The 25,870-nt window shown below is 39.8% G+C and overlaps 1 protein-coding gene across 1 annotated transcript in view; it reads right to left on the bottom strand.

Annotated features, from left to right (window-relative positions):
• Window positions 1–22,489, bottom strand: part of lrfn1 (leucine rich repeat and fibronectin type III domain containing 1) — a 95,393-nt gene extending 72,904 nt beyond the window's left edge. Inside the window, exon 1 of the mRNA XM_070829139.1 lies at window positions 22,450–22,489. The gene's annotated coding sequence lies outside the window, so the exon portion shown is untranslated. The remainder of the gene's footprint in view (window positions 1–22,449) is intronic.
• Window positions 22,490–25,870: the final 3,381 nt, after the last annotated feature.

Raw genomic sequence — 25,870 nt, 5'->3', positions numbered from 1 at the left:
AGTCGAAATCCTCTGCAGATCACAGAAAGAGAGAGGAGACAAGATTAAATTAGGGTTGATATAACCCCTGTAATGGCAAGCCTTGAGGAGATGATCAATGGTAATTGTATGACTTGATCAGATAGTTAAACGAAATTCAAATAAGTCTTGGTGTGCAGGCTCAAATGGACAAGCTGAACAATGCAGGGTTTTTATAATTTATAGAGATAGAGAAACACTGTTGAATCGCTTTGAAATGACTTTGCAGAAATCCAATAGAAACTGGAGGATTCCTCAGCTTTACATTAGGGGAATATCTTCATAACATGGATCAATAACAATCTCAGTCACAGTCACCGTTGGAGCCAAAAAGTTGAGTGTGTATCTAACAGTGTTCTTTTACAAAAAATGTTTTAAACCTTTACATGGTTTGTTGTAATATCTCACTGAAAAGAATGACAATACAATCTAATATGTTTTCTAATATTTAAAAAAATAAATTTAAAAGGGGCACACCACCAATTTTACTTGTAAACATAAATTTACTGTCACAAGGAGTACTAATCAGACTGTGAAAACAGTCTTCAACTGAGAAAAATTATCATTATATTATATATTATATTATCTACCACATAATCTAGGGACATTCAAAATAATTAAAAGTTCATGATTTACCACAGAAACTGCAGTTGACAAAATAATCCCACCACAATGTCCATTTAGTAGCTGTTCTAATTACATTATAGTCAAGCACTTTAGGAATATTGTGACACATCTTCACTGTCAAATATGCTGCTCATCGACTAGTACCTGGACTGACAACACACATACCATGATTATACACTACAAATGGCTTAGATGAAAGCTGTTCATTGTTGGCCCCTGATGTACAGCATATGGACTCGCAGCAGACATCATTAGCATGGGTGATTAACTGGCCAGGTTAAGTGTCTTGCACTTGAGAGCCTAACGATACCATCCACCTCATGGGATCGAGTCGCCTGAATGGCAAATCGTGTTATCTCTAAAATCAGAGCAGCAGCAAGGTGCCAGCTCCGGTAGTGACACATCATACGTATTAGTTGACTGTGTTTGTGGTTACTCGACTGAATGTGAGAGACAATGAGGATGCGGGCCAACGTCACCTGGGAGTAAGATGGGGGGAAATGTGTCACAACAGAGACACTCGGGGAGGCCGTGATGATTCCTCCTGGATTGAAACACGCCCATGTGACATTCAAATTTAATGAGAGCGTGTTGGGGGAAAAAAGTCATGGAGGAGTTAGGGTGGTGGTATTACAGTGGCAGCTCCATCCCATTTAAGCAACTTATAGAAAATCTTTTTTGAATCTCAAGTTCAAAGATATCTCAGTCAGAGGATGACTGTGAGCTGCCAGTGGGAATTTCTGATTCTTTATGAGGGACACAACACACACATCAGGTGACAGATGGTGGTTTCCTCTAGCTACCACGCAGTGTTTGCTAGATTATCTTTAGACTAATGACGTGTAATGAGCCATATTTTTTTTACTTTTCTCTTCCTAACCTGCATGACTGCCAAAAATGGTATATCCTATTTGCACACTGACATCCTAGAAGTCTTTTGATCGCCAGTCGACAGAATGCACTGCATTTATGGGTGAGAGGTAACAGTGCCGCTGGAGTCTTTCCATTCTCTGAAGGCACAGTAAAGGTTTGGCAGAGTAATTCCACGCACAGAAAAGGATGCTTTCACCATTTGATGCTGTTGTTCTTGTGCAATTCCGTTAGGATCCATTGCTACCTTAAAGTGCCACAATAGGTTTTGAGGAGGGTCAACTTCCACTGAAAAGTGAACTTCAGAGTACTACTTTCACTTCCTTGAACTCCCCAAATCCCTTTCTGCCTGCCGGTCAATTGACTCCTCATTTTCCCTCCTAGAGGCGGCCATGCCACGCTGCTGTTGATGGAAAAGTGGCAGTTTTGAGGCTGATGCCTCTGGACAGTTGCACACCCGTTCACTACTCACTATTATTGTTCACCCAATGATGCACTGGAAGTGAGTAGATGGCAGAAAAGTGATGAATTCTTCCGAATCCAAAGCCAACCTGTTCTCAGAAACAGCAGGGGGATGAATATATTACAGCATGACGATTCATTAACTGAATGTCAGCCACTAAGTGTGCACTGGCAAGGCCTTTCCTTTCAACCAGTTCACTAGGCTACATGACAGAAGACCTTTAGTTAGACTTGAGTCACCCGCACAATAATTTAATAACTTACCATAATGGCTTTCTGTACTTTAATAAGGGATTTTCAGTGAAACCTTATCTGTGAACCCTTGCCCTCTATAGTGTGATTTTTTTTTTTTTTACTGGGAGAGAAGCTTTTCATTTTCTAGTCTGAATGTGAGTAAATATTGGTTTATGAACAGGCACACTCTCATGACAGCAGGTCCGCAAATCCATAGACACCACAGACGTCCCAAAAAATCATTGCCAACTCGTATTGATTGGAACCAGGAAAAAAAAAGATTCTGTGTGTAGACTATACAGAATATACAGAAAATATAATGCAACAACCAAAGTGATTCATGCCTTTTTGGCAGTGTAACCTCAAGGTCCATTGAGTTCTGGAGCTTTTAACCATATCACCTTGATTGGGCTTTGCCAGCCATTTGTAAATTTATCAAATTACATTACAAAATTATTGTGCCTACTAAAGTTCTTACTAATTGCTTGTTATTTTCAAAGTGATGTACTAAATCGGGTAGCACCATTAAAACTTGTCCTAAACGCCTTCATTACTTTAGACTTTACTAATGTGTAAATCGGTTGCTAAGAAACACCTGTAGCCAATTCCATCAAAAGCAATCAACCACGTAAACAGGAGGTCACAGAAGTATCACAAGCTCTATTTTACTTATTTATCTCATGGGCCAGTAATAAAGTTAACTGCCAATACTTTATAAATGATGTTAGCAGTCAGCAGTTTAAGATAACTGGGAAATAGCTAACCAGGCTGAGCTGACTGTCATTATTTGGTAATTTAGTCCAGCGTTATTGACATAACATTCTCTTCATTATCTTTCTTTATCATCAGTTTCCCCAATTGTCGTGAAATTGTGATGAATAAAAGAAAGGATCTACAATTTCCTGACAAAGGAGCGAACTACATCTGATGATGACCATACAATTGAAAGGTCCAGAACAGCTACTAAATAGACCTTGAGGTGAGATTGTTTTCTCCGCTGCTGTTTCCAAGCTCCACTTACTCTATGTTTGACATACTCCTAACATTAAACTGTTTATTGTCATCTCAATACAAACCAAAGTAAAACGAAACTCTTAAGAAGATTTGTTCTGTTAGCAGCGATTATACCCCTGTTGCTCATATATTGTTAAGAAAGACTTCAGCGAGGTGTTCGGTGAAACTCCCCTCATTTTTTTTTGCAGAGCCCTATTCAGAAAACAAGATAAGAAGACGAAGGTAAAAAATATTAATGTTATAGCAATATCTTTTTCTGTCATGCTCAGAATATTTCACAGCAAACACTGTAAACCCTGAAATTTTCCAGCTAAATCCCCATGGCCGTTTTGCGCAGTACAAAGATATGACCCTGGCATACAGAAAGAAAGGCCAGAATTCTGTTTTTAATACTTAATTCTGAAGTCACTGCTGGTAAGTGATCTTCGCACTCTCTGCATACTAATTTGTAAAGACGTCGTCCTTGAGAACCATGCGATTAATAATGGATAGAGTGTGACTATATGCCAATAGCTGGGGTGAGCTGTAGAGAGCTGAACTGCAACACTGGGTTTGAAAAATTTGCCTCCTTCCATCTCCACATCTCAAATGCTGCCTGTTTAAATGAACCAAGACAATAAAGAGTTAAACTTTGTCACGTTAAATTGATCCTCTCTTGTTGTTTTTCAGTAATAAGATACAGGAAATCTGTGAAATCTGATCATGTAATCAGAGCATGCCCTTTAGCCAAACACCTGCATCCCAGCTGCAGTTTAAGTGTTTCTTAAACTAAGCTTTCTACCTTAAGAATATGCATGACATCCATATAAGACGTTTATGAAAACATGGGCATTCATATCCTCTAGAAATGAATGAAGTCCTCGTGATTATTTGGGGTATTATACTGGCACATTTTCAGCAGAAATACAGTGGATTAACACCACAGTTGATTTTGAGTGTCAAAGCTCAGCACAAAGGATTTCTCATGTCATTGTCATCCTGTTATAACAAAATTTATGAAATGAAACAGCTGTCAAATTAGTATTTAAGATGGGAAATTCAGTCCAAAACCCCCCTTTTCTCTGTGAATCCATCTGTAGTGCATGTTTCTAAACTGATAGTACATGGCCTTGGTCCAAATTTAGATACATGCAGAAAGAAGACAGCTGACAGCTACATCTGCGTCATTCCTCCTTTAGATGCATTTTCATTTTCAGGTGAGACTGTGAGCTAAAAACATTTTATTTTAGCCTGAGTGTGATCTGGGAGACAACGTTAGTTCACGTGTAGATGTTGTATACCGTGCGCACTACATGTAGAACAAACACATTATCCAGCTATGGACTCATTTGCTAGGGGCCATTTCTATGTCTTTTAACAAAGTTAGAGCAGAAAGCAAACAAGTTAGACATCCATAATTTAACAAAATTTAAACACTTTCATAAAATCTAGCAGGGAAGACACGGTATCTGGGCCAAAGAAGACCTTAGACTAGTTTTGCTAACCATTTTGGTTCTGATGAAAAAGCACTGCACATTAAAGTGTTGCTTAATAAACTTTGTGTGGTAAATGAACACAATCTTTGAGTTCAGGCCCTGTGAAACCCGGACCCGGACATCCTACCCTCTGCTACACTGTCTGCTTTCTGTGAGGTGTTTGAAGTGCACAAGATCCCCCGTTTTATTTTCTTCAAAACTCTTCCGGTTCTGTCATTAAAAGTAGGCATGAGAGTTTTTTGTGCTGTGTGAACTACTTTCAGAATGGACAGATGGAGCTTTATTGTTATTCTAAAAAAAGATCTCAAGGGGAAATGGTGGATGAAGAAATCTCTGCCTGCATTATAAAAGAGCACATTTATTGGCACTTAGCTTGTGCTATATGTGGTACACTGTAGTGATATGCACCATTTGCTCTAATGGTTATAAAGCGTTAATTTTCCATATCCTGGAAATAGTAACATTTACTATTCTAGTCCTGTATAGGAATAGGAACCTGTAGTTGAATTACTTTAGCAACGATGCCAGAAATTCAAAATGCGATATATTATTGCAGTGGGTGTTTTTGTAGAAAGAGACCAAGCCTCTGCTGCAACACCTTCAAGGTCTGTGACAGTCCCGGTAACCATTGGATACTACGCAGAGGACAAAGGCAAACCTGAAGGATGAGACCTGCCAATGATTCCCCCTTGTGTGCACCCACAAGACTCACAGGCCCTGTTGATTTACTGACAAAAACAAGGTCTCCTTCTATGTGAGTCAATGCTGGTTAGAAACACTGCTCAAACAGGATATTTTGCTCTTTACTGGGGCTCATCTCTCAAAGGTAATGGCTTGGAAAATCTGGATGTCTTTAAAAGGCAACAGGGACTACACGGCCATTATACACTTCTTATCCTACTGACATTGCCATCACATCTTAGACAGGCTGACATAGAGGGTCACTAGCTTATTACTTTCTCATAAATTGTACGATCCAAACGAAGGGAAAGCTATCATAAAGACTTCATTTAGTGATGGTTATGGGTGTAACCTGCACATGGCAGGTTGATTCAATGTCACTTCCAACCATTGCTCTTATCATAATCATTTCAAGCATTTACAGGATGTGGAAGAGGCCTCTTTGCAGGGGCACCAGGTGACAGCTCAGGCCTTGAAGCAGTGGGACCTTTGCGTCTTTGAGATTTCAAGTTCAAAAAATACCTTAATCCGATAGCTGATCAGGCGCCAGTAAACCACCTATTAAAAAGGTGCTGAAAATATATCTGTGCACCACGAGAACATGTGGTCAATAGTTGGTGTACAAGACTTACCTCGCTAAGCCGGCTTATACTTTAGCTCATAGCACTTCTAAGCTTCTTAACGAGTAAGCTCAAACTGAGCTAATTATTCATGGACAGTCTCCGTCTCAAGGAACACAGCCAAGGATGAGTACCTAAAATCATGAATTTTGTACTGTAACATATGGAAACTGTGTAATTACCTATTTCAAAACGCACACAGGAATAGACAGTATATCCTTGTTTTATACATTAGAAAAGTAACACTGCTCTCATCTATGCTTATTATTCTAGTCTTTCATCGGGACATTGTTATCCACAATCCATTGCTTCTGGCTTGGTGAGCTCAAACTGTGCCACTGCTATGATATCTTGATATTTTAAAATTAAAACTGTAAGTCAGCTGGGGCTGTAATTTCGCTCATGTTTTCTAATTCAAGGCAAGGTTTTGTCCCCAAAGATTTAAAAGCTGACTCATACTGTTAATTGTTATTCATCTTAATATGGCTTTCCCATGTGCCTTTGTCATTTTAATTTTGCTACTTCAAAGTCAAAAGTCTCTTTTATGGTGCTTTTCTGTTATGCTGCTCATTGCCACCAGAATTGGGAACAGTGTGAGCACCAGGTTAGAAGAAGAGTTTGGAGTTTGTCAAGATTTAAAACTAAAACTAATTATCCATTTCCTATTTCTGCTAATATTAAATTTGTAGTCTGCTCTGTTTATATTATATTTTCATGAATACATTTCATGCAAAGCATTATGTCATTGTCCTTATCCCACATATTAGCATTTCATGTTTATATGCCCAAGAAAATAAATAGATGATGAAAATTGTGTGCATCTGCAGAAATTCATATGCAGCTGAACCTGAGATCCCAAAATAACAGAGGTATTATATTTGCATACCATTAGCAGAGGTATTTCATTACATTTACATTCTAAATCCTGCTTCATCTTTTTTTCTGGCACATCTACATTGATTTTGACATATATGTAAATTGCTTGCTGAGGCACTTCATCACCTCACTGACAACTTTATAACTTTATTCTGGTTATCAGCATATTACCTAAAAACTCATTTATGAGACAATTGGATCACCTGCGAGGATCACTGTTGCGCAACATAATCATAATTGTCTATGTAAGATTCTACAGTAATCTGATCCTACGTGATTAACAGGGAGTTCCTAACAATAACAAACTCCAAATCAAACATACTCTGTAAATAATTACTTACTTAAATAATACTATGACAGGCTTTTGTAAGGGAAAAATGTTTTGTAGTGGTATCCGAATAGACATACTGCTAAATTATGATGCTATAAACCAAATTTAATGTAAATAGTATGCAAAATGCTAAAGAGCTAAATAAATATCAGCTCTGTGTCTTTCTGTGTATCAGAGCAGGGACATGTATATTGTGAAAAGCTACATTCAACCCCTGAAAGCAACTGAGGGTAATAATGTATGAACTGGCTTAAATGATGTATGACTCAAAATATAAAAACAACTTTCCAACACAATATTGAAACATTTACATCATTCACAGCGCATACACGACTTTAAATGAGGTCTGAACTGTACATCATTTCAGCATCAACATCAGCATGTGTACATACATGTGAACACACCACGGTGCACAGGATGTATTGTAGTAAGTTAAATTAGGCCCAGTGTGGTGTGAATGCTTCAAAAAGACAGTCTGACAACTAATTCTTGGCCAGGCAGTTGGTTCATCCACCACTTTGGTATAGTTTATTATTACTATTCTTCTTATCATCATTATCATTATTAATACGTCTCAGCAACTATTAGAAGGATTGCCATGAGACATTGTTTTTCATTTCTAGCTAAATGTATCAACAGTTTATAGATGGATTGCCATGATGTTTGGTACAGATGTCGATGAGAGGATGAATCCTACTTGAGTCCTACTTTGACAGAGGACCTGCTTGACATCAGCATGTTAGCATGCATTGTGCCTAAATACAGCCTCAAAGAGATGCTAGCATGGCTGTACACACTTTTGTGTCATTTAGTTTACTGATTCTGCACACACACAAGACAAGCATATGCTGCAGACTTTTAATCTGACTTTAAGATGAGTGAAGAGAAGAAAAATGACACAAATAAGACGTGTTTGTGTCTATCTGGTGAAACCCAACTTCACCATATAAATTGTTACTTTTGTCCAGTACTGTAGAGAACTGTTCACAACCTTTAAATTCCACTTGCAGTCTCAGAGGACTTGTTCTTTAAACTTTCATGTTAGAAAGTTGAAACAACCTTTTAACTTGTATTTAATATCAAATTATTTCAATGAACATTATAATTTCAATGGTCACTACCTCCAGAGGTAATGACAGTTAATTAAAGTGCTCAAAAATGCCATTCAATCTTCAATTTTGCTCTAATGTATAGGGTTCTGGACAATACAACTAATGTAGAAATACCGGGCAGAAGACTTCAAAGTGAACAAAAAAACTACTGCACTGTTCTGTTTATGTTTGTGTCAAGTTAAATATGTAGTCACAGACTCTTCTCTATCACATAAAAAGTATTTCACCTGGAGTCAAATCATTTGGAGTCAATTAAGTGTGCCTGGACCAGAATGATAGAGCTGTAGGCTTATCAGCCATATGTTAGGCTAGCGATTAGACTAGAGCCATGCTGAGAGAAACTCTACCCCTCAAGTCAAACACAGAGGTGCATCTGTTTTGGATAAGACTTGTTTTAGATCTTCAGCTCCCTTTATTGCACATCTAATTGAAAGAGACAGTTGATTTAAAGAGTCACTGCTTGCCAAGAGATAGCCTGCTTTGAAATGCATTACAGTGACTTTTTACATGAACTTCCATCAAACATTTTAACAAACATACATGATTTTCTGTTATAGATTAAATCAAAGGACAGCAAATCGGAGCATCTTCCTTGAAATGCCTAACCTGCCATGTTTGCTTGATAACAGTTTCACTTTGTAGCATTTTTAAAGGTTATTTTTACAATCAAGTACAGAGGAGAAGGGTGGAAAAGACGGGACAAAGAGAGGAGAGCGGTATGTCACACTGTCCTTACTGGATTCAGACACAGCATATCATGATCACATGATACCCTCTATATCCAGCTGAGCCACCAGGATGCCACAAACAGCTAACTGGTTTGAGGAATGTGTGCTGCCATGGCAACGCATCAAATAACACTGATGTGTCTTACCGACAAGCCTACAATGGATAGAAAATCAAAGAGCTTCAGCCACAACGCCACGAGTGAAACTTAACTAATGCCATTGTCAACAGCTCAAGAGTGATTGGAGAGTCTCAGGAGGAGAAACCTACTCAAAGCTCTATCATTCCACATTATTCCCATAAAACACCATTTGTATTTTTTGGGGCAAAATATATCTATTTCTTTTCCCTGAATACTCCAGCTGAATTTGGTTTCAGTGCATTTCACAAAGCTGTAGCAGACACAGGATAACATTAGCCTTTTAATCCCAATAATTTCTTTAAATGTATGATTTAAAATTAAATTTTCTTGTGGCTATGTGTAATGATCACAGGAGACATCATTGAAAACCGTAAAATGCACAACGGATTTCACTGTCTAATACGATGAAGTCTCTTCCCCAAAGCTACTCAAGTGACAGCCAGCTGCCAAGTGTCTTACTTGCTCAGCTGTCTAATCTAAAAATTACTGACATGTCAAAATTCAAAAAGGCTTTCTCAGCTATAAAGGCTGGGGGTGTAGCAGTACACAAAATTAACAGTTAGGTATGTACCTCAGTTTTGGGATGACAATTTAGTATGTTTTTGGTACAGCAGAGAAAACACAAGAAGATATTTTGGGCATTTATTTTGAAAAACATTCAATGGTGGCTCATTGGCTATAATTCTTACAGATGCTGGTGTAATATCAATAAGTAACAAAAAATAAATAACACAAATGTCGGTAAGGCTCCATCGTAAGACTCTGTGTACTAAGTATAAAATAAATAAAATATAAATTGTCCATTAAGATAAGTGCAGCACATTTTATAATTAACTTACATTAATCATTTAAGACAGAGGTGCAATTTCAGCTTTTAACATTCAATCCAAGTTCACGCAGAGTTGGCCAAGACTGTTTTCTGGTTTAACTTCTCTATTTTGAGAACAAATTGTTTGTCCACATTGTCTGAGAAGGGGACAGATCTGCTGGCACTAACAACGGATGGAGTAGCTGGTATTGCAAGGCAGTGTTTCACTAACATTGCAAGATGAGGATACTGGGTTGTAATCCAGGGAAACACAGTGCTTCACTAAGTATGATGCCACTTCTTCACTTTGCCAGGGCAAAGCTGTTTTCTCTTTGGCTCCATCCAGCAGTATGAAATGACAACAAACAGCCGGAGATTTAAAGGGAGTGCAGCTACGACTGCAGCAGCAACATTTATTTCATATATGTATTTCAACCGAGAAACCTTTTTACTTCTACTGAAAAATAATAACCTTGATATAAAATGAATGAAATACCTGCTCTAGACTGGACACAATCTCTGTGGTGACTTAGTCATAGCTTCTCTCACAGCAGGGTGAGGGAGGGTCCTGGGCCTTGGATCAGGCATCATACATTTGTTGACAGAGTGCTGAAGTTCAGGCTCCAAGTAGCTGTTTTTCAGGCATCCTTAATTTCTCACTGTGGGACTGTCTTAATCATTTGGTTCCATGGATCTCAGGATCATAGTTTTGAGTGGGAGAATCCTTGGAGCAGAGCTCATTATCATTGTGAGAGTTTTCAGGGTTTTAAGGACCTCAATCATGTCCTCTTCCACTCTCCTCCTGGTCGGACAAATTAACAATGTCTTTGTTACTCAGTGCAGCAACTGATGCACTGCCAAAAATGTCCCAGTGGAATTCCTGCTCTTGAATTTTTGTTCCACACATGGGAGTATGTAGACATAAAAAGACTATTTTGACAGTGATTGTTTGCATTACAGGGTGTAACGAACTGAGGAAGTTAACATACTTAAATGTCCCATATTCTGCTCATTTTCAAGTTCATACTTACTAGAACAGGTTTACACGGTCAAAAAAAACATTAAACAATTATTTCTATCATACCAGATATGGCTGCTGCAGCTGTTTTCAGTCTTCAGAAGAACTGAACAATCTGCTGCTTTGCTCTCACCTTTAACATCTTCGTGTAACCGGGAGCTGGTGTTAGTGAAGCGAACAGCGAGGCGGATTGAGGAGGTTTTCAGTGGGCGGGGATAGTCTGCCTACTCACATGATCAACGGATCTCCTTATGACATCATAAAGGGAGCCAAATCTTAACAGTGTGCTTTCACATACATTTACTGAAAGATGGAGCAGGAGAAAAAGACAGGACGGCCTTTCCTCAGAGTTTGGCTGTCTGTATGCACACTCAGGATGAATATTTATGTTGAAAAGACGTTAAAAAGCGCTTTTTTGCATAATATGGGACCTTTAACCTAATGTTTTGTACCAAATGGTTCGGAACAAATACACGTACTGTTTTGCCTCTAATAAAGACATTCATGTGGAATTACTCTGTATTGCATCTTAAAAGCCCTTTTACAGCATTATGTTATATCTAAAATGTTGTCAGGATGATTGAAATGATAGTTCAGAAATATATGTATGTTGTAATTCGATTTCAATCCCATATTTAAATAATAGCGTTATTAAAATGCCTGTGTAGTCTAAATACATTCAAGTCAAGATACAATGGAAGTGCTTAACTGCTGAAAGTCTTATCACAGTCACTCAATCGACTTCTCCTCCCCAACTGTGGATCAAAGGGGTATCCATCTGCTATTACTGAGCTAATGCCATGCGCTCTTTCAGTTAGAGGATTTCTAAGACGTTATCTCCTTTTCATCCTGAACCAGAGCTTTATTTCCTCTGAGACATGCACTCACAAAGTAACACCCAATCATCTAGCAAAACAAACAAAGAATCAGACAGGAGGAAAGTGCAACTGTTTCAACTTTTACATCTTACTGTTTGTCATATTAACATGCAGCACTTTACCAATTAGATAATGTATTTGTCATTCATGGATACTTTATTATGAAAATGTAAGGTGACAGAGGCCAAGCTGAGTCAATAATTGTTGTTTATGAGATTCAAATCTGACTTCACTGCTGATCTCGAGCATGAAAATCCTGACAAATCTAAGTTGGCTTTGGTGAGGAGGATTAATAATTAGACACACCGACAGCAAATGTTCCCCAAATTAACGTCACATCATCTCCGCAGAATGATCCTGGACACTTTCGGTGAGATTTGTGTACATGAATAAGAATTTCCTAAAGCTATGAAAACTAGAGAGGCAGCTCTCTAATCTTTGAAGTGACACTTTCTGTAGCTATACCAAATTTTGTGATTTAAATTTGGACGGAATACATGTAAGCATGACATGTAAAAGTGCATCTAATATTTAGCTGTAGAGTTCATTTTTGAGTGTCTTGATGAAACATATCAACACATGCTTAATTCTTCTATCAATCTATTACTTGTGATTAAAGAAAAAATGCTGCATTTCTTGGTCTTATGCTATACTAAACTGACTTAAAGATAAAGCCCACCAAAAATCGATTAATCATTAAGCTGATCAACTGACAAGCAAGCCCCAGTTGTCTTGACATTTGAGGCACAAAATGTTGGCCGGAAAATCAAATACCAAATATTTGGTGATCAATTAACTTGAGCAATTGGTTTAAGTCATCTTTTCTAGCAAAAAATTCTGTTTCCAGCTTCACAAATGTGAGAATTCGCTGTTTTTTTTCTGATTGTGAATTGAATGTCTTTAATGATGAACATTTTTCAGTATATTCCCACCTTTAATAGACAAGACAATTAATTACCTAGTCTAAAAAAGTATCTGCAGTTAGATTAAGAGACCCTTTGGACTCTCAAGACTGTTGACTCCAGAAGTCCATCTTAAAAGGCTTGTACCAATGGCTATCAGACAAAAGTAGGGCAACGTATTTCCCTTTGAAATGTAGTGAAGTATAAATTTGAGCAGAGTGGTAATCCTGTGGTCAAGAAGCAATACCTTTATAGTAAATCAGTAAACCCCTGCTTCCCACCACGGCTAAATTATATGCCTGCAGGATATGCCTGGAGTCTTCAACCATCAATCCATCCAAACTTCCAGGAGGAGGCTGACACACTTTATGAATGTGCTACATGACTAATCTTGGCCACCATAAATGAGGCCCTTTTAGTCAATAGACACATAGACCGACTACATCCAGTCATCATCTATCAAGTCTCTTGATAGAGAAAGCAGCTTGTCAGACCGATATAATGACCCGATGTTGCTGAAGCTCATCAAAGTGCATCATCAATAACTGTAAGCACGGATGGCTCTGAAAGGCCGAACATACGCAGCTATTGCCTGTTGGAAGATAATCACTCTTTAACAAGGTTATCACTTAACACTGGTTTGTTTGCTAGTTTTCCACATAGTAAATTGATGTTGGTATCAAACAATAAAGCTTTTATATTGTTTCACATCTCACATGAACATGATATACAGCTGACCTTCTGCCGGGCACTGTTGTCTCTGACACGAGTTTGGTTGGCATGTCTCAATGCATCTTGACAGACAGGTTCGCTGAAGGCTGATACTGTTACGCCGTTGCTGTTTTTTTTTTTTTTCCAGCAGCAGAGTTTTGAGTTGATGTAGCTTTTGCTTTGGTGGTTCACATCTCGTGTAAGTCAACGCACCCCACCTGCCCTCAGTGCAGGCCCTCACAGATGATTCCCCACATCACAAAAGATTCAATCGACAACATGACATGCTAAGCCACTCATCCTTTGGCTGATCTGTCTTATATAAGCATGCCAGTTCAGTTGGGCAGTTGTTTTAAAAAGTGGCCAGTGCTTACTGGAGGAAAATCTTCCATCTATAGAAAATTTGCATTAATGGCATTTGGCTGACAGGCTTATCCAGAGAGACACAGAGCGATGCTCAGTATTCATAATTAAAACAGCACTGGATTAACTAAATACATTTGGCAGCCACCTGATCACCCCAGCATTCAACTGACCATAAGTGTCCTACAGAGAGTATTCTGGCATGCTAACAAGCTTCAACTCATTCCCTTGAACAGATTTCTATTTATGTAGGACACAATAGGCAGTCACACTTCACTTATTGCAATATAGAATACTGTCTTTAATGGAGAAAAATGCCGGACAAAGTGTTCACATTGTCAGCATGGCAATTTCTTTGCACTGAATGACAAGAAAGTACTGCCTCTTACATTGTATCCCTATGCTAAATCTGCACTCAATACGCTTTAAGCAGTAAAGTAAGGTACAGAGGCTGAAACTGCTTTGTGACTTGGAAAAGCATAGCGTGTACTTGATCCAACTTCAGGAGGTTCTGTTCCAAAAGAAATCAAGATAGTTTTTTGGATATTGTCAGTGCCCCACTGAAGGACAGGAGCATCCTCAAAAACGTTTTTGACAGAAATCCTCTTTGAGCCACTGGGTTTCCCGTGTTGAACAATGTTCACTGTTCACTGCCTGGAAATGTACAATTTTCCAGAATGTTTTAGGCTAATTACAGAACATTGTGGTGTTGAACACAATTACACACCAAATTTGTTGCTACTTAACAGTTTTATACATGTTTCTATGTCAAGTTTCTCCTTGGGTTATCCCACCACTGGCCAAAGCAGCCCTGTTACGTACAAATTAATCAAATAGCCATGAAACTAAGAAGATATACAAAGAGTTAGGTAGAAATAGGTCTAAGAGAAAATGAAACCAAGGACAGACACACATTTCTGGGCATTAGGGGGCATTAGTGAAATTAAGTGAAATAATAGGACTAAAAAAGTTAAAAGGTGGGTCCCAAATTATAACAAACATTATTCTAAGCAAGTTTGTATGTACAGTAACATGTTCACAGTAGCAATGTGATTAATCAAGCAAAACCCTCACTAAAAAACACTTGTAATTGACCTTGAATTGATTTTTATGATGTACACCACTCTTCCACGATGAAGTGCACAAAGGAAATGGAAAAGCTGCTCAAAGCTGGAAAAAAATGAAGAAAATGAAAAAATATAAATGATAAATAAAGTATTACATTTTAGAAGGATATTTTGCTTTCTCTTTGTAACATTTGAAGTTCTGGCAATTGTATTCCACAGTCAGTTTGATTGCTGTCCAATGTGGTATGTACTGTATAATTTCCTGCTGAAAAGAAAGTGATGTTAGTTTCTTGCATACTAAATGCAAAATAGACGGATGGATTGATGGATGGATGGATGGATGGTTACACACATTAGATGGATGCATGGAATGATAAATGGACTTAACATTGAAACATTCGTTGCTGTGCTGACTCACCCTGAAACGAATCTATAGCTATATCATGTAAATTATATTATGCTAATCTATGCTCATGCTCCGCATGGTCACCCACTGAATGCATGCAACACATGAAAATTTCATGTTCTGCAGGGATTTATGCGGCCTACTAAACAGCAACTCAGGGAGTGGACACATGGCAGATTCCAGGGGTGTAAATATCTATCCCAAGAAACAATATCCCTAAAATTAAGTATCACTGAAATGTTGGAAACCGTGCAACAGCTCCTATAATTGATAGCTAAACATTACTGAACAATTTGGAAACAAGGACAGAAACATCCAATAGATGTTGATCTGAGGCATAGAGTTTCTGAGCCAGGTTTCAAGCTCTATGTCAGCAAGAAATTCACCCTGCTTAAGTGTCCTTCTGCTCATGTATGTGTAATAGTGTGTTGATCGATGTGTTATACTGCTTAATTAAGAAAAGTGCATCCAAATAAACAGACCACGCTGCACAAAGTCTTCATTAATTAGGACAGCATTGTGTGTTTTATAAGCAATTTTTCTTAATTTCACAAGAGCATTCAGGAGGACAATCAAACAGAAAATCAAATATTGTTTGTAACGCACACATTTTATCTGCACTGACCATAATGAAGATATTATGCATCCATCACTTTCAGAAAAACACTGATCAATAATAATCTGTGCTCCATTTCTTCGGGAACTGTTCTCAGATGCGCCTTAAATCTATTCGGAGGAGAACATGCTCAGTATTTCAGAGTCTATGAAGCTTTTAAAAGGTGTCAAAGATTTTTAAAAGCAATAATCTGTAGCTTGACACTAATACAGTGCACTGCACCTTGAGATAAATGGCCAGGTTGTTATTGTCTGAAAAAAAGCCCAAGGCAGAAAATTATCAGTTGGTGAATCTTGTGTGCATATAAGATAAATATCACGTAACACATGCACCAAAGCCTGAACCAAAGCAGAATCTATTTCATGGATTGAGGCTAAATGTGCGGATACTCTGCTGCTGCTGTTTCTTTGAGGTCCTTTATGATGTGATTTTTTTTAGATTAAGCCTAGTTGGACTATTATCAGTGCAGCAGTGGTCCTCTGTCAGGTCCCACTGAAATTCTTCTCCCAGACAACGTGACTGTAAGGAGAGATGTAATCAAGATGAGCTGAATTTCTCCTCTATTAGTTGTCTGCTCCAAAAGTTAGAAATCAAGATGCCTGATGAATCTCTCAGAACTTAACATGATATTTGATAAAGTTATCAAAATATTAGGACTTAATATTCATTAAAGCACAGAATGAAACTACTGCAATAATATTCTCTGATTCATCTTCCAATACATGTCAGAAAAAAAACAAACCGTATTGTGGTTACACAACATCAAACAGCATAAAGTGAACCATAACCACTTCCCACAGCTTTCCTGGAACAACATGCACAGATACTTTGAAAAGACAACCAGATAAAAATATGGTCAGTGACAAGATATGATTCACAGACTTTTTGTTTTTGCACTGGGTTGCTAGATTATGCATGCATCTCTATTAAAGCCAGACATTCAACCAAACAGAGAAAACAGAATGTGAAGGTTGAGGCTCTTAACCATTCACTTCACTAGAATAGTTAATGCATCTGCAGCCTTCCAGCCTTAAATAGACAGCAGACTGAGACATCTCCAATGAGGCTTGCTGCAGTCTGATGAAGAGGACGCCATACGACTTTCTGACAAACAGATCAATATGTAAGGACAGAATGATCTCTCATCACAGTGGCATATTCAGTCGGAGTAATTCACGAGGCATTATCTTTTTCCTAATGCTTCAGTCAAGAATGAACGGTGGATTAAATGCACAGGATTTTGTCCAGTGCTTGTTAGTCCAGAGCAAGACAGTTTTAATAGGAATAGTAAGACCTCTGGTAGTAAGCGCTGTATGATAATATATTGTTGTTATGCATTATTTAATGGCACTGTGGGGAAGATAGTGTTTGTGTGCATTTCTATATGAAAGCATGTAGCTATCTTAATTGGCTCTCTCAAGAGAGCCAAGGGGAAATGCTGTTCTGGCAGAAGATATTAATCAATATGACCAGATGCAGCTACTGAAAGCATGATCGAAATCAATGTCACCTTCAGGTAAACAGTAGAAGACTTGAGGGTACAGTTTAAGACATCACTGGAAGTTTGCTACTGTGCTACACTCAGCGTTTGATTTCTTATTTACATGATGATATCATATCACTTTATTTAAATGGCCGCATAAAGGCTCTGACACACAAGTGTCAGGAGCCACAGTTTAAGGCTGCCACAGTGGCAGGATGGCTGCACAACAGCGGTTCTTAAGGGAGACAGATGCCACCAATAATTTTCTTATCCGAGTCAACAGAAGGAATGGGCGACTGGCCGGTACCATGCAGTAGATCTCACGGGTATAAAATGTGATGCTCCTCCGCCGTTTAAATGCCATATGCTCCACAGCAGGTGACATGTTTTTCCCCATTGAATATTTGTGTCAGGACTCTAGCTGCTCTGGACAGGTTGAATATGGAATGTTTGGATTATGATGGCTGCATACCACTGGGCTCAGCTGGCCGTTACATATAACACCGCATCCTGCACAATATAACTCAAAGAATTAGCTCAGTTACCTTCACATGGATCTTTATGTGATTCTGTATCCCTCCCTTCAGTCAGCTCGTCTCTGAAAATTACTCTCCGCTGATTCCTTCAATAGCCCCCTCCACCAATCTCCCATTGTACATTCCGGTCACATCCTATTGCTCCATTTTACATGTGATACTCTTAATGTGACAGCGGCCAGTCTCCAGCACTCCTTGCATTCACCTGTTTTATTGGTCATTGTCAGAAACAAACAAGTGCGATTGAGCCATGGTTATCATGCAAGCTCCAGGCACACGTTCATGCTCTCTGACAATAAATGACAGTTTTCCTTATTCACATGTACTGCTTAGCTGAGAGAGGCTAAAAGCCTCCCAGATAAAAGAAGTCATGAAGCAATCATTATTTCCTAAGGTTACCAAGTCAGAATAGTGATGTTCTCAAGAGATACAAAACCAAGTGCCGAAATTATAAACTCGACTATTAACTACTCTGTTTTATGCATTTTAAATTGCATTTTGGGAGTTTTATTTTTCTGTTTGCTGTTTTGCTTTTTATGCAGTTGAGGACAGTTTACGTCATTTCAATTCATTGATTGGACATTTGCAAGTGCTTGCCGGTGCTTTTGACTGTAATTTATTTGCAGTGACATAAGCAACAGAGCGAGTCACTTAGGACAAAAAAAATGTTCTATCATCCATTTCATTTTCAACACTGCTTGTCCGGTGTTGAAAATGGATGTCACAGGGGAGGGCAGCCTATCCCAGCATGCAGTGGGTGAGAGGCAAGGTACACTCTGGACAGGTCACAAATCTAACACACTCCAACACGGGGCTAATAAAGTCACATTCACCTTCAAACGGGCAAAATAAAGTTTACAGTCCACGTAACGGTGTTGTATTTGGGCTGTGCATGGCTTTATTTTACTCTGGTTTTCTCTCACACACATGCACACAAACAGTCTGAGCTAATTAATGCATTCAAACTTAAGACCCTCTAGCTGTGAGGCGACATCATGCCCAGCATGTTGTACAAAAGGTATTTACCAATACTCTCAACCTCTGTCAAATAAATTCATTCCTTAGTGATGAATAAGAAGAAGTAGTCTTTAAACAGGCTATTCTGTACATACTGTATCAAATATATCACATAGGTGATCAATAGCTCTGCTTATGACTTGTAAAATATCACTGCAGTAACCTTTAGTGTAATATTTTAGTGCTCTTGCCTTTTGCTCCTATTGAAATTCATGGTGCAGCAAAGTTGGAAAGTGTTTTATGCCTCTTGAGGCCTATATGTTATTTACCTATGTTTCCTCCAGTGTTTCGAGTGCACCACTGCTTCTTTCTGTCACTTTGTTACTCTCTAACCTTAAAATATAAATTCCAAGGGTAGCTCTAGTTTAATTGCTTCAGCGCTTTGGTGGCTACTCCTTTGATCTTTTTGGCTAGTTGTAATTATGCTATTCCTCAACTTTTTCATGCATCTTGAGCACTAAATAACTTGACTTGCCTTGGGAGAAACATCTATCTCATTCTGTCGACTGATAACATCTTAATTGGTACTTATTTTCTCCCTTTCTGTGCTGGTTCTTTGCTGTTTCTTTGCTGCATGCAGACTGCAGAATTCAAAAAATGAGTTTATTCACTGGCATCACTTCTTTTAAGTCTGTCACCATTTGCATCATAATATCCTTTGATCTTTTGCGGTTTATTTCCACACAATGCTAGGGCAGAGTTTTAGAAGTGGAAATGAAAATGCCTTCACATAACAAAACCACTGACCCTTCTCTGTTTCAACTAACTACTTTTCCTTAATGCTGGTATCAGACTCTTATCTCTGCACCTTCACCTTACTGTGTGGTACAGGGATGCTGTATACAGTACAGGGACTGAAGACCCTGCATGCTCTTCAGTCACTTACTATACACTGCTTTGACTCTTAGAATTATAGCTTAAACTATAACTCTTTGGTGAAAATGTACACATTTTCTAAATGTCAGTCTGCAAGCATGGCTTAGTGTAAATGGCTATTTTAATGCGCCTTGTATAGAGAACAAAAACAGGTTTACACATTCCGTTATGGAGTCTTTTACTCTCCGAAATACAGATCAATAGCTTATGTTTGCTCTCCTCTCATTCCTGCAGTGGCTGATAACCCTCTACTGGTCCCGATTTCATAATGCTAACACATGACACCAGCACCATCAGCAGCTGCTGTAACACAATGCAACAGAATGGCAAAGAGAGACCCCATTAATCTCACCCCATGGTCCATATACAGCAACCTAGAAAGCAGAAATCTCTGCACACATGCCATTGTCACCTTCTTCTCCTGCACTTCCTGCTGAGATATGAATTTGTTCTGCAGTTGTTTCCTGCCTGCAGTACAATTGCAAAAGAGTTGGCAATAATACATGATAATGATAATGGCCATCCTGCTTGATTTCATTAGGCAAACACATGACAGCAAGTGCTCTGAGCTTCTGCTGTAACATCCTGCAACACACTGACAAGCCAGAGACCTGATCATCACCACTTGCAACACACAAGCTGGTAAAAAAAAAAAAAAAAGACATCTAAATACATAAGAGCCCAACCGCACGCGCTGCTAATTCAAATTACAAATCCAATAAGGCTCAAGGGTATCAACCCTCCTAAGAAAAAAACCTCATTAACCCACTGTTTTTAGGAGTCTTTTAAGCCCTTTATGTTAAAACTTGCATGTTGCACAGCTTTAACCAAACATAATTTCAATTTGCTCTATTCACTCAGCCAGTCACATACACAGGGTTCAGCTTTTACTGAAACACTTCACAATAACAGTGAGCCAAGCCCCAGAGCTGGCTATTGGTGCTTCTTTTTTTTTTTTCTTTTACCATAAAAGCCATATATGACGTATACAGTATGTTTTATTGCTCTTAGACATAAGAGCTCCTTTTTAGAATATGGAACAATGCCAAGACCTCGTGACAACTTTCATTTTTCATTTTTACTGTGTTTTAAGTTAAGAGTTGTTACTGTCAGAGCATACATACAGTCCTAATGCTCAATAAGAGTAAAGGAGGGTGTATACAGTAGATGCGGCTGGTAGTCACTGTTTTCCAATAGCAGAGCAAGCTGCAGTAACGCTCACTGCACGCCCTGATGTAGCAACACGGCTGGCCAATGCCTACATCTTCCCCTGGGGATTTCTTGGAAGGTATTATGCGGATAGAGCAGATCTATAAGAGGGATGTTCGCTTGACTTTAGTGTAAGCATATTGACATCTAACCCCACCTCAATCTATTGGATTTACTACCTCGCTACCTGGACGCAGACGTCCTGGACCCTCACTTCTCCCATCTGCTGTTGCCGATGTCCTCCAAGTGATGAACAGATATTTCCAAAGACCACACACTGACCCTGCATGCCAAACATAATAGCCAGACTGTAACAAACTTCCTACAAATGCTGACTTGAAGCTGAGGAGGCTGAGCTTATTGAGTAACTGGAAAACGATGAGAGGGGCTAAAAATTCCAGCTGCAAACGTAATTGCCAGCATTCTCTCACAGGGCCCATGAGATCATTATCATGCTGCATCAGAGCTTCTTTATCCCTTTATCATCTCGAAAACCTGCTTAGCTAATTATCAGAAACAAAGGTGATGTGCAGCCCTCTAACTCACACACAGTGCACTCATGCTGCTGAGGCCTGGACTCACCATGAAACAGAATAATTATCTCGCTGTATGCCTTTAAACACAACTCAGAGGGACCCTAACAAGTTTACCTCATTATTCAAGATCTGTGGCTCCACAGTAGAGCCGTCCACTCTGTCAGCAATCAGTGCAATCTGCCTTGACAGGAGGATTTCAGTGATGCTGCTAATTTATGAAAAGTCTTGGTCTCTGCGTCGTGCTGATGCAGACACGCCCGGGCCACATTCACATGCACTCCAGTCTCTGGGTATTCAACTCATGTGTCCCCGTCTAAGCGTCTTCATTGCACAGTTCGGAGCCGCAACACAGCTCCAATATGACAGGGCTGATCTGGGCTGATCTGCACTGATCTGGGCTGTTCTGGGCAGTTCTGGGCCGGCTGAGAGACTGTATAACGACACCAACACTATCATTAACTGCTTCTCCACGTGAGGACTGAATACCTCAAGTAGCCTGAACACATCTCTGCTACACAGACATCATATTATCCAGCAGACTGGAGTGAATGGCTGCTTTTAAAGTGGAGCAAAGATTTGCACATTATGCAAGCAAGACATTGACACAGATGTTTCTGCTTAGATAGATAGATAGATAGATAGATAGATAGATAGATAGATAGATAGATAGATAGATAGATAGATAGATAGTATTTGCAGGCCTATTATTCTAAATTTAGTTGTTTGCACTAGCAATGCGGCACTGTTCAGCTCATCAGAGGCACAAATGTTTCCACACATGTCAGGAGTGCAAAGTCCACCGCACATTTCTAACCAAGTCTACCAAGTGACTTACCAAAAGTGGGACTAATAAAGCAGATGCCGAAAGGTTGATCCTACTGCACATGATTGCCGGCGTCCACACGCTCGTCTCACCCGGTAAATTCACAGCGAACCTGGGATGGTGACGGGAGTTCATTTATTCCAAATTCACGCGTTAAAACCGTCTCGTTTAGGCAGCCGAGGGCTTGTGCCGGAAAATCCAACGGGCGTGATGTGCGACGATCTGCTGCCTGAAGTGTCACCAACAGCAGGCAGTGGGATATCTTCCAGTTACCTGCGTCGGGATAAAAACCCCACCTTAAATCCCAGTACGATCCGATTGAGGCGGAAAGGCAGAAAATGTGAAGCCGAAATCCCCAAAATCCAAAAGCTCAGGAGAGTCCGAGGCTTTGCGTCCGAGGCGTGTTCAGGGGGGGTTAAAGCGTCAGTACGTGGTCGTATCAAGTCCCCCGCGGACGGGTTTGTAACGCAGGAACACGGTGGATTAAATTCCCAATAAATCTCACGCTTGTTATGAATCGCAGCAGAGATGGTGTCAGGACGGAGAGCTGCAGTCCGGGGCTGTTTTTTTTCTTTTTCTTTTTTTTTTTTTTTTCTTTTTGGTTTGCGCTCTTGAAAAAGCTCCGGACGGTCGAAGGTTGGCGTCAAATTCAGGCTTCAAGTCCAATAACAAAAAAATCACGAGGGTCAGAAACTCTCCGTCGTCCACCAGTTTTCTAGTAAATTACAGCACAAGGGCGCAGCTCTCACGTCTGGGTTACTGGCAGTTGTTTGCCATCACTGTAGCCATTTGTTGTCATAACTTCCCCTTGTCTGAAGCGCAATGAAGGAATCCCACCCGTGCACTGATAACGCGTTTCTCCCCTTTCACCACTAACACCACTCGCGCCCATGCGATCAATTAGTTCTCACACATCACTTGGTCTGTCCGTTTCTTCAACAAAGCAATGCGGCCGATTTCTCCGGGCGGGATGTTGCAGGAAATCTAGCTGTGTCCGAGAGAACAGGCAGCCTTTGAAAATGCGCCTCTACTCCTCATGCAGGCGCCCACCTGCGTAATAAGAACCCGATATAAATGAATACATGTTGTCACGCCATGATGTCTGGAGCAGAGCAGAGCCAAGTGGCCAGTGGACAAATTCTTGGTATCAGAGGAAACGACTGACACCTTTCATGGCCAGTGCAGCACTGCAGCAATGTGATGTCATTTGAGCTGCGTTTAAAGGAAATCTCCGACTAACTGGGAGTTTTTTTTTTTTTTTTTTCTTCCTCTTTCTCTGTGGTGAAGATGAGAGGGAGATGTTTTTCACACGATGGTGGGCACACACAGAGAGGAGGCGCTGTGAGGTGTTTGTGATACTCCGGGATGGGCTGGTAGCTCATGGTCCAGCACAACATGCTGCAAAGGTGGGGAGGGAGGTGGGTGGAGGCGGGGTGTTGGGTCATTGCTACACATTCACCCTCCCCATAGGCATAAAAATGTGTTTACTGCTGAGTTCAGGCTGTAATATATACCCTTTTATTCCCTTATCCGACTCAATCTTGAATGCCCGCCATAACAAGCAGAGGCACAAATAAGTTGACCGCCCACATGCTTCACACAGCACCTCCTGCTTTACTTTGCTTTGGGACAAGAAGCACTCTTCTCTGCCCAGATCAATGGAAATGGGATATCTAGCCTTTAGAACAATAAACATGAACATCCTCCTACCAAACAAAAAAAAACAATGGGTAATCCTCTCAGAGTTGCAGAGGAAAGCCAGAGACAGCCCATCCTTCATCCTAATGTGCAATATGCCTCTAAGAAGAGGATAACATGTTTTGAGTGTCTTTTTTTGGTGCACATTCATTCCCAAGTGTATTATCTGCCTGCATGGAGGACACGGTCTGGTGTGGTGAGAAAAGCAATTCTGGTGGACTTGACAAATCCTGTCAAATCCGACTGATTTGACTGCAGGAGCATCACACATATTGCACAGGCTTGCACTGCACCGGATATCAGAGAGCCGACGCACGCAGAGAATCGGGAGTGGAAAGTTTGAACTCACCTTTAACGTCCAGCTGATTTAAATGTAATATGTCTGCAGTGAGCCGAATTAATAAGCCATAAAAAAGTACCTCATCACACAAGAAAATTTAAGATACAATTAAAATATCACATCCCACAGGTAAGACTATATTAATGTCAGAATGTTAAGAAATAAAAGAAGCATAAATAACAAGGTTTAGGGCTCATTATGGAGTACCACAGGCACACTTTATATCCTTGAAAGGAAAATTACTGGAACAGAAAATCTTTACAGTATTGTTTCGCAATAAATGAAGCTTCATACTTCTTTGGTTGTAAGTTTCGCATTAACTTTATTTCACTGCTGCAGCATGACAGGTGCAACAATTGTCTCATGTGCGACTCTTTGTACAGCAGCAGCCTGTTGTAATTAAAGGGCAGTTCATAATGGGCACCTCCAGGGCATTTTAAATGGATTGGTGAGATGTGACACATTCATTTTAGGAGGCTCATGGACATGCTTCCCCTTTTCAAAGAGTGATATCTCTGTCAAAACCTACCTACTTAACTGTAACTTAACAAATGTTCACCACATATTTATCTTTAAAAGGGTTGGAACCAGGTGATTTTAGCTTCAAATACTCCTTTGAACTAGTTTTGTGCCTTTTGAATAGATGCCAATCCCTCCAAATTTCATTGTGCCACAGAACGTGTTGTAGAGTTTAAGTTTCACTCTGTGATTGCTCTGAGCCTGATCTGAATGAGCATGTGTGTTCATGAGGTGGGTGAGCGCATACGACGCATGCAGCGAATACTGATGGAAATTGAAAAAGAGCCATGAAGGAAGCCAATCTGCTATTTATATCAGGCACTCCATGGGGCAAAGCTCCCTCTCACAGTAATGCACTGTAAAAGTGATTGATTAGTGTGATATTGAGAGAATGTCTGTCTTAACTGCCTTCACTCGCCAAAGTGATGAAATTACTGCACACTAGTCTTTGAAAGCATAATAGCAGATTAGGTCAGTGTGATCCATCCACTCTAATAAGGAAACTTGCCATTCCCTAAAGTGCAAAACATAAGAGGGAGGTCTGCACTCAGATCCAGCACACACCACCCAGCCTCTAATGCCCTCAGAGGGTGTGTTTAATGACCTGGAACATATTACATACTGAGGTTGCTCAATTGAGGTTCAGGTGTGCGCAGTCTCTGTATGTGTCCACACCTAAAAATGCAATTTTTGACACAACTCAGGTGCCCTTGTCACTGTTTTAACAAATTGCTCAGATCAATTTCCATTAACGACAGCGAAATTCCCGATTTCTTCTCCCTGGCTGAGCCCAAAGGACCTATAATGTGATGCTCCATCAGTTCAACGTGTCAGTGAGTGTTCGCATGTGTGTGTGTGTGTGTGTATGTGTGTGTG

This window comes from Pempheris klunzingeri, chromosome 4, assembly GCF_042242105.1.
Source record: "Pempheris klunzingeri isolate RE-2024b chromosome 4, fPemKlu1.hap1, whole genome shotgun sequence".
Classification (NCBI taxonomy): Eukaryota; Metazoa; Chordata; class Actinopteri; order Acropomatiformes; family Pempheridae; genus Pempheris; species Pempheris klunzingeri.
Note: the sequence above shows the minus strand (reverse complement) of the source record. Positions and strands in the feature narration are given on the sequence as shown.